Below are 20,259 nucleotides of genomic sequence, written 5' to 3'. Positions count from 1 at the left end.
GAAGGGCTATGAAGAAAGAGCAAAAGAGAGAACAATTTTGGAAAATAAGGAGGAAGGAAGAAGCATGGAAATAGAAGATAGTCAGAGAGAGAGAGAGAGAGACAGAGAGAGAGACAGAGAGAGATATCTTATTTTTGGCCAACTTTTAGAGCTCTGACAACATACAAAAAGAGGTGGAACAAGGCGTATAAGAGATGGAATGAAAACTAGGACATGAGGTGAATCTAACGACGTGAAAATGAGGTGAAGCGGAGTTACGACGAGAAAGATATAAGTATTTGAACATTTATGTTTAAATTTGAAAATTTTGCTTAAAGAGAAAAAAATCTTTGTAACGCCCCGACCCTTTACACGTCATCGATATTGTTCGTTTTGGGTCATGCTCGCATGGATTTGTTCTTCCTAGTGGGTCACCTATCCTAGAACTACTCCAGCCAAGCACGCTTAACTGGGAAGTTCTAATAGGGATTTCACCACTTGGGAAAAGGCCTCGATGCTATATAAAGGTCCAGGTTTTTACTTTTATAGCCTAGGAACTCCCCCTCCATTTCCGATGCGGGACATCGGGGCTTTACAATCCAACCCCCATAAGGCTGCACGTCCTCGTGCAGTAGCCTGCCAGCTTGCAAGCCCGCCCACATGTACCGAGAGACGCCAGGGGCCCACACTCGGTACTCCGGAGAGTCGGCTCTGATACCATTTGTAACGCCCCGACCCTTTACACGTCATCGATATTGTCTGCTTTAGGCCACGCCCGCACGGATTTGTTCTTCCCAGTGGGTCACCCATCCTAGAACTACTCCAGCCTAAGCACGCTTAACTGGGGAGTTCTAATAGGGATTTCACCACTTTTATAGTTCTTGGGCTATAAAAGTAAAAACCTGAACCCTTATATAGCATCGAGGCCTTTTCCCAAGTAGTGAAATCTCTATTAGAACTCCCCAGTTAAGCGTGCTTAGGCTGGAGTAGTTCTAGCATGGGTGACCCACTGGGAAGAACAAATCCATACGGGCATGACCCAAAGTGGACAATATCGATGACGTGTAAAGGGTCGGGGCGTTACAAATGGTATCAGAGCCGACTCTCCGGAGTACCGAGTGTGGGCCCCTAGCGTCTCTCGGTGCATGTGGGCGGGCTTGCGAGCTGGCAGGCTACTGCACGAGGACGTGCAGCCTTATGGGGAGTGGATTGTAAGGCCCCGGTGTCCCACATCGGGAATGGAGGGGGAGTTCTTGGGCTATAAAAGTAAAAGCTGGACCCTTATCTAGCATCGAGACCTTTTCCCAAGTGGTGAAATCCTTATTAGAACTCCCCAGTTAAGCGTACTTAGGCTGGAGTAGTTCTAGGATGGGTGACCCACTGGGAAGAACAAATTCGTGCGAGCGTGGCCCAAAGCGGACAATATCGATGACGTGTAAAGGGTCGGGGCGTTACAAATGGTATCAGAGCTGACTCTCCGGAGTACCGAGTGTGGGCCCCTAGCGTCTCTCGGTGCATGTAGGCGGGCTTGCGAGCTGGCTGGCTACTGCACAGGGACGTGCAGCCTTATGGGGGGTGGATTGTAAGGCCCCAGTGTCCCATATCGGGAATGGAGGGGGAGTTCTTGGGCTATAAAAGTAAAAATCTTGACCCTTATATAGCATCGAGGCCTTTTCCCAAGTGGTGAAATCTCTATTAGAACTCCCCAGTTAAGCGTGCTTGGGCTGGAGTAGTTCTAGGATGGGTGACCCACTGGAAAGAACAAATCCATGAGGGCATGACCCAAAGTGGACAATATCGATGACGTGTAAAGGGTCGGGGCGTTACAATCTTACTTTTGGCCAACTCTGTGACGGTACGCAAAAAGAAGTGGAATAAGGCGTATGAGGGATGGAATGAAAATTAGGCCATGAGGTGAATCCAATAATGCAAAAATGAGGCAAAATGGAGTTACGACGAGAGAGATACAAGTGTTTGAACGTATGCATTTGAATATGAGAATTTTGTCCAAATTCTGTTAGTTCAATCAAACGGATATGAACGGAGGGTTCACATTGAAACACAAAAGAAATTCTAGGATTTAATTTATCAAAATTGAAACCCTAGAGTTTAAAAATATGCGAAAACTTGGGAATTTTTATTTTTATTTTTATTTTTATTTATTTATTTTTTCCCTTATTATTATTATACAACAACACAGACATGGGCATGAGAGAATCAAAATTGTACATTTTAATAATTTATCAAAGAGGACTTTTTTTTTTCTCATCTGTTCCTCTGTGGTACACACAAAAGTTGCTTTGAAATTAATTAGAATAAATTGTGTGATAAATAAGGTTAGTTTCAGTATTAAATAAGGTCATAATTTTATTTTTTTATTTTTTAAGAAAATCACCTCATAAAATGTATACCAAATCTTGTAATAAACAAGCTACTCATACCAAAATACAAGTTACACGAGTTTGATACTAATTTAGCCTATTTATTTTTTGTGTGAATAGTAATACTACTTTTGGATTTATGTCGAGAACTAACTGAGCCCAAATGCCTAGCCCCAAAAGTCTATTTTGGAATTAGGGCTGCAAACGAGTCGAGTTGAGCTGAGCTTTAGTGTGTTTGGGCTTGTTTATTAAGATTTTAATCAGCTCGAGTTCGAATAAAAATTTAACGAACTGAGCTCGAGCCTATTCACGAACCTTAACGAGTCAAAAAATTGAGATAGCATGTGTATGCGCCTCAATTCTGGATACTGAACTAACCTAGTCTGTCACCCTGTTGGAGAATAGGGAAAGCTGCGACCATAGTCAGGGAGAAAAGTAGTACCTGCGGTTCAACCGAAAAGAAGGGGAAGGTCTCTGGTAGCATGAGGCACGATATTGTATGTACGGTTCATTTGAAGCTGGCGCGACCAGACGAACCAGACAGGTATTGTATGTACTCCGCGTGAGACGTAGCGAGAATTGGATAATTCTCTTACATCCTTTCTGTATGTAATATAGTTTGTTTTGCATTCACCTACTTAAAACTGTTGCATTTATTTTGCATAACTGCTTCGTTACAGCTTTCTTTGCATGATCATGAGTTATGTTCGGCTTTGTGCATATCGTTTTGCAATTTTCCCCTGCCTGCGGGCACATCTCTTACTTATGCCGCCTGTTTGTCTAAGTCATTGGCCTTGTCAAAAATGGGTCGTTTCTGGGCTTTGACATTCACTCCCGTCACTTATGACTTTCGAGTTCTGTCAAAGAGGGGCAACTGTAGACACCCCATTTTTGACCGACCTTAAGACTCAGACGTCATCGATTGAGCGCACGGTGATTGCGCATATTGTGCTCATTTCGAGGTTTTGGAGTTCTTGGCTAAGAGCCTCCCCTCTGGACCTCGGGACTCTTTGTGCTTTGCCACGGTTTGCGGACCAGGTCCTGCTTTCTCTTCCCGGAGGGAAGGAGAGGTCTGGTAGACCATCTCTCAGTGGCCATAGGCTACTTTTCGTGGTCGCAGGCCACTGTTCCTGTTTGGAGACTAGTTTTCGGTTTTTGAAGCCGTCAGTCGTGTGCCTCGATTCGGGACCGCTTAACATTCTCCGTTTAGCACGATTTTTGGCACACACCTTGTTTCCTCTGTCTAGAGGGACACTACGGCCCGGGAGACTACTTTTGTGGTCGCACGCCACTTTTGGCGCTTAACAGCCTGTTTTCGGGGTATCCGGCCGCGCGTTTTGCCCCCCGAACCCTCGTTTTGCATTGGTGTTGGTTCATTTTTGGCATGAGCCTTGTTTTCATTGTTTGGGAGGTGGTACAAGGGTGGGAGACCACCTTTTCTCCTTGGAGACCGCTTTTCTCCCGCCAGCCGATTTTCTTGTCAGGAAGCTGGTCTCCTTGGTCTTTGAGCCACATTTACTGGTCTCCCACCATACCACTAGCTTGCATTCAGTTGGCAGACCATCAAATAGGCTGGCCGACCACCTTTCATTGGGTTGAACCTTTTGAATTGGTTGGCCAACCAGGGGAAGTGGTCGGCCGACCACCTGAACTGGTCGGCCTGCCTCCCCCAGTCTTGTCTCTGTGAGTGTGTGCCAGCTGTGCCAGCTGGAAGGCACAGACTGTATCCTCCATACATGGAGGATCTTGAGCCTTGGTTTTTAGCTTCTTGAAGAAGCTTTGGCCTTGTATCTCTATAAGAGAGAGCCTTCCTCTCCTTATACCAAGTTCAAAACTTCTTGGAAGGCATACAATATATCTCTCTCTATATCTCTTCATTTTGGGTTCAAAGGGGGCATTATTCTTGACCTATTGCACACAACCTAATAGACTAACACCCTCACCTTGTTACCAAGCTGCTGGAGGGTCTTGAGAGAGCTCAAGGGTTGGGTTTTTGGTCCAGAAACTTGCTGGTTTTTTGCTGACCTTCAAGGGTAATCACTTTTCCCTCTTTTAAGATTTATTTTGATCCATCTCTTAGCCTTATTTGCATGCATATTTGAGTTTTTTTGTCAACTGAAAAAAGTCTTGTTTTGAGGTCCTTTTGATGTTTGTTTAAGGTCATTTTGTTGTTGGGGGCCATCTACCCCCTTGTATGCTTCATTTCGCCTTGTTTTGAACTATGCCCTAAGGCCTTTGTGTTGACCTTTTCTTGGCCTTTTAACCACTGAAATCCAACGGATTTTCAGTGGTTAACATGTGTTTTTGAGAGCCAAAATCAGAGAGGGGTGACCCTCTCCCTCCCTGTCTTGTTCACTGGCATTTTTGGCCTTACAAAGGAGCCTTCATTTGCACACCTCCAAGCCTTGTTTTAGGCCCTTTTCAGTGACTTTTAGGACCTGCCTAGGCTCTTTCTAGAGTTGGTTTCATATCTCTAAATTTTGCTGGTTTAGTGGCCTCTTGAATGCTTCATATGCTTGAAGTGTAATCCTTGTTCACTTGCTCACATTGCATGTTGTTTTGGCCCTTGATTCTAGCATATTTTGGCCATGTTCTAAACGGATTTTATTCATGATTTGGGTTGCCTTAGCTTTGTTTTGAGGTCTCATGGTCGAATGATGCTTTCCATGCATGCTTGTAGTGTAATACCCTTGCCTAGCTTCGAGTTTTGAAGCCTCTTGCATGCTTAACTTGAGTTGTTTTCATGTTTTGGCATCATTGAACATGTTATTTCAGAGCTTATACTTGTGCCATATTCCCATGTTTTCCACTCTTTAAATGCGATTGAGTGTTGTGCTTGTATGCCTCATTTATGGGCCATTGCATGAGCTTCATTTTTGTGCATTTCAAGCCATCATCTTAGTCCATTTTGCCACTGTTTTGGGCCTACATAGGGACTATTTGGGGTTGGGTTGTTCATTTGGGCATTGCTTTGCATACCTCTAGTGTAATACACTTCACTAGTTTCGGTATTTGAGCCATTCAACATGCATAACATGAGTTGTTTGCATGATTCGGGACCGTTTTGTATGCCATTTCAGAGCTGGAATATATGCCATTGTATGCCATATTTCATCCTTTCAATGCTTTTGTAGAGTTGTATCTCGTACCTTACTGTAGACACCCCATTTTTGACCGTCCTCAAGACTTGGACGTCACCATTGGAACACTTGGTGATTACCCTTGTTTGTGTTCGTCTTGAGTTCCCGGAGGTCTTGGTTACGCGCCTTGCCTCAGGATCTCTCGACTCGACCGTGTTGTGTCTGGTTTTGCACCAAACACTTGTGTTTTGCCTTGGAGGGGCAGAGAATGCCTTGTGAGGCATCCCCACACATCAGCGGCCATGGCTTGAGGCCACCGGCCAGTGATTTTATGCCATCGGCAATGTATATTGCCGGTTGGCACTCTTTATTGCCGATCGGCCATTTATTTTGCCAAAATGGCAATTTTGAATGGCTGATCATTGTTAATCTACTTTTAGTAGATATTTTGTGCTAGCTGTGATAGCTGGTACCCACTCTGCTCCCCTCCATACACGTGTATGGAGGGATTTCCCTCTTGGATGGCTTGTTTTGGAAGCCTTACAAGAGGGAGTTGCCTATAAGAAGAGGCTTCCTCTCTTGGCATTAGGGTTACAAAAAATTCCAGAGGGAGCTCTGGATTAGGGTTAGGGTTAATACATATTTCCTATCTTTATATCTCTCTCTTGTGTGTGTCTAGTGTGTGTTTGTCCATACTATTGCACACAAACACAGAGTGTTACACCTTCTCTTGGTTGTTAAGGGACCAGAACAAGATCATCATTTGTGAAGGAGGACTTCAAGGGTAAGAAACTAGTCCCTTTTTACCCCATTTTTGCACACTACTTTTACCTATCTTGCAACTATTTTTTGGCTTTGCATATAATACATAAAAGTTCTGTTTTTAAGGCCTCTAAATAGTTTGTTAAGAGTGTTTTAAGCTTTGGGGTTGTTTGACCCCTCTTAAGCCTTGTTTGGCCCTTGTTTTGTGCTATTTTGTGTGAGCTCCGGGACTTTGGTGTTTGGGCCTCCTCACCACTGAAATCTTGAGGGATTTCAGTGGTAAGGATGGTGCCTTGAGGTCCCAAGAAGGAGAGGGCCACCCCCTCTCCTTGTGGTCCTTGAAAAGGACCATTTTTGCCTCTTGAGGGAGCACCTAGCTTAGGCTCTTGTTGACCATGCCTTAGCTGTTATTTATGATTATTTTTCCATGAAATAGCATTGTTTTAAGTTGGTTTTGGTACACCACGCTTGCTTAGCATACATGCCTTGTAATGCCATTTTGTTGCCTTAACATGCCTTAGGTTGTAAACCATTGTTCTAACATGTTTTAGGCTTGGCTTTGTGAAGCTTTCATGTTTATTTTTCCATGATTAAGGTCTGTCCTTAGTTGTTTGGGTCGACTTTGGCATGTATTGTATAGCCCCTTTGCATTTTTACTTGTTGGCCTTAAGGGTGTGAGTGTATAGCATGCATTACTTGCTTTGATTTAGTGGGTTGGGACCATTTTCCATGTCATTTCAGTCCACTTAGTATGCTCGTATGCTTGCATTTCATGGTCCCTTTGATGTGTCAAAGGCTTGTGTTGCATACTCCATGTTTTGGTCATTGTGCATGCTTTTGAATTCAAGTCATTTAGATGCCATCTAAGTAATCTTTTGAGCTTTGTTTTATGTGCTAAAACTCTGTTTTGGGTCATTGAATTCATGCCATGTTTGGTCTTGATAAGTGTGGTTCAATACCCCTTTAGCTTGCTTTGAAACTTGGACTTTGCTTGCATACCTTGATTGCATTGTTTGGGTTGGTTTGGCACCATGTTCTTGCATGATTTTCAAAGCTTAATTTACATGCTAATTGTCCATGTTATGCCTCTTTCAAGTGTGCTTGAGAGTTGCCCTTTTGTGCTTAAGTATTAGCCCTTTAACATGTGCATGTGTGTGCGTGTGTTGGCCTCCATGTTTGGGCACTTTGGCCACTGACTTAGGCTTGTTTGAGAATTGCCTAATCATGTTAAAGTCCATCTCTTTGCTTGTTTGCATACTCACCTCGCATGGTTGCTTGCATACTTGCATGTACACATTGCATTGCCATGTTGCATCCTTAGCTCACATGCCTAGGTTGCATTGCATTGTGCATGCATTGCCTCACCTCTTGAAGTGAGTCATGATAGAGGTAGAAGCCCCTTGGTTTGACTATGTGCATTGCATTACATTTGAAATGAAAAATGCACAACTTGGTCTCTTGGGCTATCACGCATTGAAATGCGCGCTTGATGGTCCGAGAACCAAGGACCATGTCCCTTTGAGTCATAAACATGATAAGGGATATGGTCGGTGCATACATTGCTTGAAATGCATTGCCATGCTGTGCCTTGCCCTCTGCTGCTGTCAATTGCAGGTTCTGCAGACATTCTTGGCCGACCGGCAGTGTTCAGTGCCGACCGACCATAAATCCGTGGCCGATAGCTTCATCAACAGCCGATGATCACATCCTACTGCCGGTGGCCATTCTCCTCAGCCGATGGTGTCTCCCAATGTCCAGGGAAGCAATTCTGAGACTTTGGCAGTTTTCAGAGGGGCAGAGCAGGGAAAACAGAGGCAGCCTACGCATGGCAGTGGACTTCCGAGCAAGACCCGAGCACGCGTGCATTGAGCCCTCTTCCCGAGGCCCTTTTTCTTGCTTTCTTAAATTAATTAATTTGTTTAATTAATTTAGTTGGTCTGTAATAATTAATTAGCTAGGATAGTTAATTCATTATTTGAATTGTATTATTCTTTTGGTCCCTCCGAGCGAGGGCGAATTTGTAATAAGTGTGGGTGAGTCTGTGCATGTCTTCCAACCCCCACTTCTTTCTCCCTTTTACTTACCTGTTTTGATGGTTAGTAATAGGTCATGTTTAATTTAGCATAACTTATGCTATGCATGCATGCATCATTCATCAGTATTGCATGCACCGGGCTCGGCGCATCATGCTAACAGCATTAGTATTTCAAATCTAACTTGAATACATGCTACCTGTGCATTTTCACATGTCATTCATAGACTAGCCGAGCCTACTCTAGTGACATTCCGTATGCGTTGCATTAGGCATTTAAACATGGACTTGGATCATGCATTGATTGCTAACGAGTTCTTTGTTTTGGCACGGAGTACGATGTAAGTATTTATGTTTTAGCATCTCGCATTAGTGTGAATGTTAACATGACAGTATGTTTGCCATGCGGTTATATGTTTACATGATATTACTGCTTGAATGCCTGTGGGTGAAGGTTGGATTGTCTGAGTTGGAATAGCTCATTGAAGTCCGTGTTTCAGCCTCTTACGAGTAGCAAATCCCAAAACATCTTTCAAAACAAACGGATATGCAATGCTTATTTCCAAATTAGGCGATCTGGTCTATACTTTTGTGCTGCGCGCATAACATAGTAATTCTAGGTTAATAAATGGAATAAGAACACATAACGTTTTCAAAACTGGATATCATGGTTAGTAGAGGCTGATCTTCGGATCGGGCGAGAGGGGGTGCTCATAGCTGACCTTCCCCAATCGTACCTAAGTTCCCGAGCCGAGGTAACTTTGGTGATGACGGACACGTGGCCTTTGGCACCGAGTCAGGGTTTCCTAAATTCCCCCATAAAAAATATTTAGGTGGCGACTCTGTATCTGGCAAAGCAGTCCATGTTTGGCACTTCTTTCAAAAATCTGTTTTCTCAAAACGATTTGCCAGATTTGGACTCTATGGTTCAGATTAAGAACCGTGACACAAATCGAGTCCGAACTGTAGCGGGGTCCCTCGCGGACGTGTTACAGTTTCTGACGACTCTGCTGGGGATTTTAGAGAGCTTGACTTGAACTCGTGATATCCTGTTTTGATTTCATTTATGTGTTTCTTTGCATTGCATGTGCATTGGTGCGCCTAGGACACCGTGTGTAGACCCGCCCGCGGAGGGGGCCTCTCGCTACAGTTCGGACTCGATTTGTTGTCACGGTTCTTAATCTTGAACCAAAGAGTCCAAATCTGGCAAATCGTTTTGAGAAACAGATTTTTTTGAAAAGTAGTGCCAAACATGGACTGCTTTGCCAGATACAGAGTCGCCACCTAAATATTTTAAAATGGGAGAATTTAGGAAACCCTGACTCGGTGTCGAAGGCCACATATCCGTCATCACCGGAGTTGTCTCGGCTCGGGAGCTAGGGTACGATTGGGGAAGGTCAGCTATGAGCACCCCCTCTCGCCCGGTCCGAAGACCGGCCTCTACTAACCGTGATATCCGTTTTTGAAAACGTTATGTGTTCTTATTCCATTTATTAGCCTAGAATTACTATGTTATGCGCACAGCAAACAAGTACAGACTAGATCGCCTAATTTGAAAATAAGCATTGCATATCCGTTTTATCTTGAAAAAAATGTTTTGGAATTTGCTACTCGCGAGTAGGCTAAAACACGGATTTCAACGAGTTATTCCAACTCAAGCAATCCAACCTTCACCCACAGGCAATCAAACAGTTTATCACATAAGCATCTAGCCACATGGTAAACATACTGTCATGGTAGCATTCACACGCATGCGATATGCTAAAGCATTAAAACACTTACATAGTACTCCGTGCCAAAACAAAGAACTCGTTAGCAAACATGCACGATCCAAGTCTATGTTAAGTGCCTAATGCATCGCATACAAAATGTTGCTAGAATAGGCTCGGCTAACCTAAACATGGCATGTGAAATGCGATCAATTGATGCACGTGTTCAATTTAGAATTGAAGCACAAATGCAGTTAGCATGATGTACCGAGCCCGGTGCATGCAGGACAAATGAATGAATGCACGCATGCATGGCATAAGGTATGCTAATTTGAACATGTCCTATTACTAACCATCAAAGCGGATAAGTAAAAGGGAAGAAAGAAGTGGAGATTGGAAGACATACACACCACCCACACACGCTTATTACAGATTTGCCCTCACTCGGAGGGACCGAATAAATATTACAAATTAATTAACTGCGCAAGCTAATTAAATATTACAAATTGCCTAATCAACTAAGCAAATTAATTAATCTAGGAAAAGCAGATAAACCGCCTCGGGAGGAGGGCCAAATGCAGCGCATGCCCGGATCTTTCTCGGAAATGCACCGCCATGCGTAGGTTGCCTCTGTTTTCCTTCCTTTACTCCTCTGGAGGCTGCCAAAATCTCGGAACTGGTTCCTTGGACACTGAGGAGTGCCACCGGCTAAATGGAACTGTCACCAGCAGTGTGTTATGGCCATCGACACAAAATGAAGCTGTCGGCAGAGAAGGGATTGCCGGTCGGCACTTGACACTGCCGGTCGGCAAAGTGTTCCAGCAGAATCTGCAATTGACAGCAACAGAGGGCAAGGCAAAGCATGGCAGCACAATTCAAAGCATATATGCACCATTCATGTCCCTTATCATGTTTGTGACTCAAAGGGGCATGTGTCTCGATTCTTGGACCACCAATCACGCATTTTCATGCATGATGGCCCAAGTGACCAAGTGTGCAACTTTCATGTCAAATGAAATGCAAACCATATAAACAAACTAAGGCCCAATTCCTATCACCAAGTCAAGGAACAAGGCATGCATGCAAGATGCAATGCAACCTAGGCATGCAAGCTAAGGATGCAACATGGCATGGCAAGGCACTTATGCAAGCATACAAGCAAACATGAGGCAACGCAAATGGATGAAAAGATGGACTTAAACATGATTTGGGCAGCTCTAAATAGGCCCAAAACAGCGGCCAAAGTGCTATAAAATGAGGGTTAAATGGCATGCAAACATGCATGCACACAAGGACCAACGCTTAAGCATAAAAAGGCAACTCTCAAGCACACTTGGAAGAGGCATAATGTGGGCTAATGGCATGCAAAGTAAACATTGAATATGCATGAATTAGAGGTTCCAAACCAACCAATTAACACAAGCAATGCATGCTAGCATGATCAAAGCTCAAAGCAAGCTAAAGGGAGTATTGGACCACACTTAACAGAACCGAACATGGCATGAAAGGAAGGACCAAAATTAGAGGTTTAGCATGTTAAAACAAAGCTAAGAACACAATGACATGACATCCTAGGGGCCTAAACATGGTGGCATGCATAAAGGCACGAACATGGAGCATGAGATGACAACCTTACAAGGCATTAAAGGGACAACTAAAGCAAGCATACAAGCATACTATAAGGTCTGAAATGACATGGTGGATGGTCCCAAATCACCAAATCAATGCAAAAATGTCATGCTATACATCCACATACTTAAGGCCAACAAGCCGGAATGCAAAGGGGCTATACTAAGCGTGCCAAATCCGACCCAAACAACTATGGACAGACCTAAGACATGGCAAAATATGCACAAAACCTTCACAAGACTAAGCCTAAAACATGCTCCAACAAGGGCTAACAACCTAAGGCACATTGAGGCAATAACATGGCATTACATGGTAGGTATGCTAAGCATGCATGGTGTACCAAAACCAAGTAAAAACAGAGGCATAATATGACATATTAAGCACAAAAAACACCCAAGGCATGGTCAACATGAAGCTTAGCTAGGTGCTCCCTCAAGAGGCCAAAAATGGTCCTTTTCAAGGACAACAAAGGGAGGGGGTGGCCCTCTCCTTTTAGAGACTTCAAGGCACCATCTTCACCACTGAAATCCCTCAAGATTTCAGTGGTGAAGAGGCCCAAACACCAAAGTCTCGGAGCTTGCACAAAATAGCACAAAATGAGGCCTTTCAAGGCCTAAGAGGGGTCAAACACCCTCAAACCACAAAACACCTTTAATAAACAATCAAGAGGGCTAAAAAACAAAACTTTTTTGTATTATACACCAAGCTCAAAAACGAATTTAAGACAGGTAAAAATACAATGCAAGATTGGGGTAAAAAGGGGTAAGATTCTCACCCTTGAAGACCTCTTCAGCAATGATGCTCCAATGGTCCTCCTTGGCTTGAATCCAACTCCAAAACTTCAAAACCAGTCCCTTAGAACCTCAGGAGCCAAAAAAGGTGAAACACTATGTGTTTGTGTGCAATAGTAAGACACAAACACACTTTAACACACACAAGAGGGAAAAAGAGAGAGATAATGTGTGTCAAACCCTAACCCTAGAACTCAAACCCTAAAAATGGCTATCTAAGCTCTCTAAAATATCTCAAGTGTCTAACCCTTGCAACCAAGAGACAAGGCTCTCTCTTATAGAGCTTTTGTCTTGTAAAGCTTACAAGACAAGCTTCTATAGAGGGAGATCCCTCCATACACGTGTATGGAGGGGAGCCAAAAGCAAGGCAGCTATGTTAAAATATCTGCAAAAGCAGATGCATAGTAGTCGGCCGGCCAAAAATGCCATTTTGGTAAAAAAGAGTGCCGACCGGCAGAAAATAGTGCCGACCTGCAGCAAAAGGTGCCAACCGGCAACAAATAGTGCCGATGGCAGCAAAAACCAGCCGGTGGCCTCTAGCCACTGCCGGTGGTGAGTGGGGATGCCTCACAAGGCATTCCCTGCCCCTCCAAGGCAAAACACAAGTGTTTGGTGTGAAACCAGACACTAAACGGTTGAGTTCGGAGATCCTGAGGTAAGGCGCGCGAGCCGAGACCTCTGGGAACTCCAAACGAACACAAACATGGATAATCACCGAGTGTTCAAACGGTGACGTCCAAGTCTTGAGGACGGTCAAAAATGGGGTGTCTACACCGTGTTTGCCATCTGCCATTCCTGAATGGTTTGCCGGAGGCTTGACTTTGTCAAAGCATGCCATAAGGCTGACCGGTTGTGGGCTTTGATAGTATGGGAACACAAACCCCGATTTTACCGGGGCACCTTTTTTTTGACCATTCGACCTAGTGCATATTGAAACCCATAGTGACTATTCCAAACTAGGACAGGTTGCTTACCCGATATTAGGTTGTTTGAAACTGCTGCGTGCATAGTGAAACCCTATCCCAACATAGGGGTGTTTTGGCTCTCACTTATCTGCTATGTGCCTTGGAGTGTATCTCTGCAGGGAACGTACATATCATTTTGCAAGATTGAGTATTAGGCTCAAGGGCACTAGTATCAGTGTTGTTGAGAAATCAGTTATCTGCGGGTATCAAGTTCAGTTTTGGGAACAGTGATTCTGGGGAACAGTGATCAGTAGTAGAGTGCAGTTGTTCGGCTACACCTGTGATTGATCTGTTTGGGCTGAAATGCTGTTTTTTTTTCTTTTCAGTTCAGAGTGTCCAGAGAATTGATACAGAATAGCTAGTGTTCGCCCTTGTTGAGGCAGGACTTATGATGACGCAGAATTCAGAAGAGATTGTGGTTATGACAGCTATGCTAGATCAAGGGATCACCCTGCGGGATGAAACCAATGTTGATGTATCGCATCTGCCTAGGTTGCCTGTCGCGCACCCGGTCTGGACCCCCCAGTTGTATCAGGCTCGCGAGCCCACTACATTCGAGCTGATGGGAATGACTAGTGACCTCCAGAGATCTGTGGCCGATCTGGCCTATGGAATGTCGGCTTCGCCGCCAGCGGTACCGTATGCTGGGAATTTCATACCACAGGAGCCCCCGCTACTGGGGCGGTTTGTGATAGAGCTCAGCCAACCAGAGGTTGCTTCCAGCTACAGCAACGACGTGTCAGCAACAACCGGGCTTCGTTCTGATGTAGTAACCCAAACCCCCGATCAGGCCGAGGCCAGAGGCAAGAACAAAATGAAGGCAGATGCCGATCCTATTGAACAACTGCTGCGGGCAGTCGAGGCTTTGAAAGCCGGGGGGATGAGCAAGCAACAGATATCCGCAGTTGTGGCAAAAACTGTAGAGGATGCTTTCCCCCTCCACCTGAGGGTAGTTCAAGTCAGTCAGAAAATCGGGATAGGCCCTGTCATGCCAGAACAGTTCCTCTTATTCCCAAACCTGCGCTTGGGAAAGATCAGAAAACCAAGGCAGTGTCTGCCGACCCTTTTGCTAGTGCGTCTAGTAAGAATACTCAGACTTCAAAGTACCTGCCCCGAGGGTGGGCACAGGATCTTTCATGCTCTCTACATGCCTCTGTCTAAGGCACTTCAGATTCTTGCCAAAAGGGGGCATCTCAAACCCCTTGAACCTCGGCCTCTCCCGAAGAATCTCCCTCTCACACATGATGCTGCTTTGTACTGCGCGTACCACCAACAGACCGGTCACGCCACCGACAACTGTTTCCGCCTTCACCATGAAGTGCAAGATCTGATCAATAATGAGGTCATTCTTCCACCTACCTCACCGAAGTCTGTTACCACCGAGCTGTTGGACTTTGAGGATGCTGCGAGTATATGATCAGGGGTTGGACCACCTGCGGGCGGTGTTCGGTGTATTTCAAATGTGGCGTCTGGCACGCACTTTTTGAGCATTTGTAAATGCAATTTTGTAGCTTCTGGCTTGGGTTTTGAGTCAATTCTCTGTTTTGTTTTTGAGTCTGCCTCTTTGCTTTGAGTCAGTCTTTTTGTTTTTGGGTCTGTCTTGTGGTACCGAGTCAGTCCCGTTGTATAGGATGTCAGGTGATTCTAGGGTTGTTGCCTTGAACACTGTTTTGGTTTTGTAAATACCCTTTTGTTTTGAGTCTGTCTCTGTTGTGGAGCCAATTACAATAAGGGAATTTGAATGGAGCAGCTGCGGCTATCATGTTTCCATGCTTATTGCTAATTTTGAGCTAGTTGTGCCAAAGGATTTGAATCGAACGGCCGTGCATTCCACCTGTTCTCCCGTGCCTTGAAAATCATTGCATTGACCTATGTTTTTTTAAAACCTCTTTAACACTGCGGTGAAAACAAAGAGGAAGGGATTCCTCGATTTTTGCAAAACTTTGATCAATTTGAGAAAAGAAGAGGCATGCTAAGCCTTTAATGAACGAAACCATGCTTGTTAGCGTGAGTACTGAGAAGGACCTTGGCTTGATCCAGATTGGTTCCACACTATCTTCGGCGTGAGCGACTTGTCGCTTTCTTAAAAACTTTCAAAAACAAATGTTTTGTGCGGCCTTGTGAAAACCTGTGTGGAATCGCTCTTGAGATTGTGTAGCCTAGGATCGCTCTCAGCCTCAAGATTCAACCCGTTCGTTTTCAAACCTTGAACCCATTCAGAACGTTCAACGGTCAACTGTCAGAGGAGGCCCGTGTGGCCAGTTTTGAAGCAGCCCTCGAACAAGAGGCACCAAAGTCGAATAAAAAAGATTAGATCTCACCAGAAGAAGCTCGTGGAGTAGCCATGATGGATTCTTCTGCAAATCATTGCAACAGCCGTTCTCTTAGATATAGAGAGGCTTCAACTTCAAAAACCATTTGGCATGGACTTGTTACACTTTTACCCTTTGAGAGGCTCGCTGGGCCGAAAACTCGGAAGGGCGACCCAGGCAAAAGTTAGAGCAAGAGAAAAATTCAAAAAATGCAAAAAAAAGAGAAGAAATAAAATCAAAAAAAAAAAGGAAAGAAAAAAAAAAGAGAATGAAAAGATACAAAAAAATCAAGAAAAAAAAGAAAAAAAAAAGAAAATGAAAAGAAGCTCGCAAGGTCGAAAACCCGTATCGGGCACCTTGGCAAAAGTTAGAGCTTGAAAAGGTGAAGGTTAAAATACCCGAGTGTACCTTAACCGGAACTACGTAAGACTTGATTCCCATGTTTGGGATACGTAGGCAACTTCATCCTGAAGTCCAGCCCCCAACGCTTTCATAGTGACTAGGCCCATGTAATGGTTTTAATCATCCTTGATTCCCATGTTTGGGATACGTAGGCAGCTTCGTCTTGAAGTTCAGTACCACGCACTTTCAAAGTGACTGTGTCCATATATTGGTTTTGACCATCTTCGTATTCTCCGTGTCCTAGAGTTCAGTCGTGATCATCACTAATGAGGACTGTTTACAATGTTGCGGTGTTATCCAAACAAGGGGCAACTTTCCGTTGCCATGAGTCGCCGTTCAAACCAGGGGTAACTTTCCGTTGCTGTGGTGCAGCTCTTTTCAAGCAAGGGGCAATTTTTCATTGCCTCCGATTCGAGGTTGCGCATCTCGAGAGCAAGTTCCGTGCTCGTTGAGCATTGACCGTTTGCAAAAATAGTTTTTGAAATTTTTTTACTAAGGTTGACCATTTTCTCGAAAATTATTTCATTTTCCAAAACTGGACCATTTTCTTGGACCCAAAAAGGAAAATTTTCAGTGCTCATAGCCTGACTTGCATGATTTTCAAATCAAAAATCGAACAAGTACGTTAATCCGACTCTCATCTTGGTCAAAATTATTTTAGTAGAAAACCAAAACAAAAAATGGTCAAAATGATGAACTATGGGCACAGTTGAGTCAGGCTTCCTGTCTTTCCCCCATCGCCAGCATACTTGCCAAGAAGGGCACAACTTAAGCTGTCATTAAAGGGCTGAAAGCTCTCTCAATCTCCGAGCAACGAGGTATCGAACGAAGTGCGAAGCACGAATCCGAAGGGATCAAGGTACTCTATTCCCTTACCTGGGGCATCGACCAAGCGCCACCGGAAGAAACAGCCGTGAGCTAACCATGTCGGGCGTGAACCCACGACTTCCTATTCATCCATTAAAAAATCCTGGGGAGGGATAAAAATGAGAGAATAAAGAATAGAGAGGTGTAAGTTGAGAGAAAAAGCGAGCTAAAGGGTTTTGAGAAAAAAAACCGAGCCTGAGGGCCGAGTGATGTAAGAATCACAAATCAGAAAGGGTGGGAAATATACCCGGAGGAATTGGCTCCTCGAGATTTGAGGTCTTTCGTTGAACATGTCCGTGTGTCGTGTCTTTCGTTTTGTTCACCTCAGCTTTTGTTTTGGGTCTTTTCTGAGCTTGTCTTGTTGTGTTTAGGTCGTGTACCCTTTTGTTTGAGTCCTTCCCGTTGTGTTCAGTTGTAGGCTCGATACCCTGGTTGAAAATCCTTTTTTATTTTTTTATTTCGAAAATCGTTTATGCTCAGAGTGCTGTGCCATTCTCTACATCTGTGCAAAGCAAAAGAAGAAGAAGAAAATTCGGGGCATCTAAGCATGCTTCAACTTCAACTGGTTCCATCTTTGTGTTCCGTCTTGTTAGATTGGGCCGTTTGTTCAGTATTTGCTGTGTGCAGAATGAATCGAGTGTGGTGTTAGGGGCTGTATGCAGACTAATCCCCAACAGAGTATGGGCTGTGCGTTTAGTTTGAGCAGTGTGTTGCTTGGGCTATTTTGCTATGAGGCCATTTGGTTATCTGATCATTACAGTACAAATGCTTGATTTTTCAGACAACAGGTCAATTCCATTCACATTGAGGTGTAACATGATGTGATGCGATGCAATACATGAGATATGTAAATGTAACACTTTTTAAGCAAAAAGTTTGTTCATTTCATTATCTTTTTCAAGTACATAGCTTTGAAAACAAAAATCTGCCTGTGGCAGTACAAGGTAATCTAACTACCAGCAAAGAGAAGGAAGAAAAAAAAAGAGTACAAAAAAGAAGAAAAGCAGCAATCTGGGTCATCATCAGTAGTCTCGGGCCCGGGGATCTGTCCTCGCCCTCTTCCTGGACGAAGGTCCAGGGGCATCGTCATTAGCATCGCCATCTGAGCCTGAGTCTGAGTCGTCTCTAGCCTCCTCAGATGACCCGGCCTCTGCCTCTGCCTCTGCCTCTGCCTCGGACTCATCATCATCATCATCACCATCATCAGGGGTCGACGCCCGAGAGCTACTCCTGACATGAACACGCCCCGCCCTGGTACGGGGACGTGCAGCGTCTCCACGCCCTCCTCGAGCAGGAATAGAGGGCCTAGCCGGAGCGCCACCCAACGGAGGAATCTGGAAGGGAGGCTGAAAAGCACAAAAGGCAAATACATCAGAATACTATGAGCAGTGTATTAGTGCAGAATGCAGTGCATGAGTACAGTGTGTGAACGCTGTGAGCAGTTTATCAGTGCAGAATGCAGTGTATGAGTACAATGTATGAACGCCATGGGCAGCTTAACAAGTGCAGAATGCAGTGTATAAATGCAGTGTATCAGATGCTGTGAGATCAGTGTGTCAGGTGTTGTGTCGTGCATCAGATTACACGAATCAGTTTATGAATGGTTTGAGACCGTCGTTAGGAGGACATACCGGAATACTATAGAGGGCCAGGAGGTCTAAGGTCCGCTGTAGCATCCCCATCATAGAGGCATTCAACTCCAGAGACTGCCGGGTGTACTCGGAGGACGCCTACAAAAGTATCAAAGACATCGGTATTTTGCGGAATATCAAAATAAACTGAGATAAAATGACAATGCAAGATGCAAGATGAAGTAGTACATACCGAAGGTAAGTCATAGAACCCGACCAACTCATGGTCAGCCGGAGGAGGAGCAAAGGGAATCTGGTACGTCGCCCCACCCTGCCCTCGGCATGTCAGTATCGTGGGTAGCGCTGGCCAGCTAACCCCCTGACCCCTCCGAGCTCCGCCCCTGCCACGGACACGAGCCGTCCTCGATGTCCCCGCCCCAACTCCTGCTCCAGCTACTGGCGCCGCAGGTCCCTCTTTCTCAACTCAGCGGCCACCGCTCAGAGGCCGCATAATGTAGGTCTGGACATACTCTCTGAAGTCGCCCTCGTCCCTGAAGTCCCCCGCGTCCCAGCCGATCGTGTAATCGGCCATCTCCTAGGCGGTGAACCTCTCAGTATCTCTCATATGGGCAGGAGGTGGACCCGGGACTATCTGCTCCGGTAAACCCAGGGTTTGACGCAAGAAACGCTCGCCCAGGTACCAAGCCCGACAGACCGGGCCCTCCAACCGAATCCGACAACGGGCAGTCTCCCCTGCGCCCTCGTAGTGATCCCTCACCACGGCCGGCAACGGAGCCCAGGGCTGCCAGGTGATCTGCGGGTAAATATGCAGTTTGTTATCTATCTATTATCAAACATACAGTGCTAAGTGAAGCCTAAGCAAATTCTAAAGTTGAACATACCTCCGCGGCGGTGATGGTGTCGAAGTAGCGGCGGAAGAAAATAAAAGACTCCCGTGGTCTCCGCACACATCGCACATCAAAGCGATGAGAAAAGGGGACGCCGAGTGGGGTCTCCACATCAGGTACTGGGGCAAGCCTGGGAAAGTAGGCATACACCCACAACTGCAGAACAGATATAAGTATGACTATCAGATAAAGCAAAATACAGAATAAAGTAGAAGTGGCAGAGCCGCGTGTTGTGCAGTGTATTGTACAGAGTATACAGTGTGTGCAGTATACAGTCAAAGTAAAGTAGAGTATATGTGTGTCGCGTGCGCAGTATATAGTCAGTGAGAGGCAGACCGTGGTGTGTGCAGTGTACAAAATACAGAAAACGTGAAGCAGAAATGTAAAAGGGGAAGAAGATGTACCTCCCAAGCTCGCCAGTAGCCGCTGAGAAACTGTCCGCTGAGGCGGGAAGAAGAGCTCATGTAACCATACAATGTGGCCAAGCCTGCGCCACCCCAGTCATAACGGCGGATCCGCCTGACATCCACCAGTGCGCTCAACAGATATAGAGGCACGGTGTTCGCCCGATCGGCGAAAAGAGTCCTCCCGAAGAGGAACATGATGAAGCCCCGCGCATACTGATCCACCTCCTCTGGGGTCATCTGCGCCTCCTCCGCCAAGGCTGGCTGAATCTGGAAATGGCTCTCGAACCAAGAGTACCTGACAAACCCTGCTCGAGCGAGGGGAGGCTGAGTGTCAAGCAGGTACAGCTGGACGGTGTCCCACTCATCCATATCGGTGTCGAAGGGGATCGGATCACCCCCTACCCCGATGCCGGTGAGCATCGAGAAATCATAAGGGGTCATCGTCATGTCCCCCGCAACGGAGA

The sequence above is a fragment of the Camellia sinensis genome, chromosome 7 (genome assembly GCF_055761805.1).
Source record: "Camellia sinensis isolate YWXY chromosome 7, ASM5576180v1, whole genome shotgun sequence".
NCBI lineage: Eukaryota > Viridiplantae > Streptophyta > Magnoliopsida > Ericales > Theaceae > Camellia > Camellia sinensis.
The sequence above is the reverse complement of the archived record's forward strand: the minus strand, read 5'-3'. Positions refer to the sequence as shown.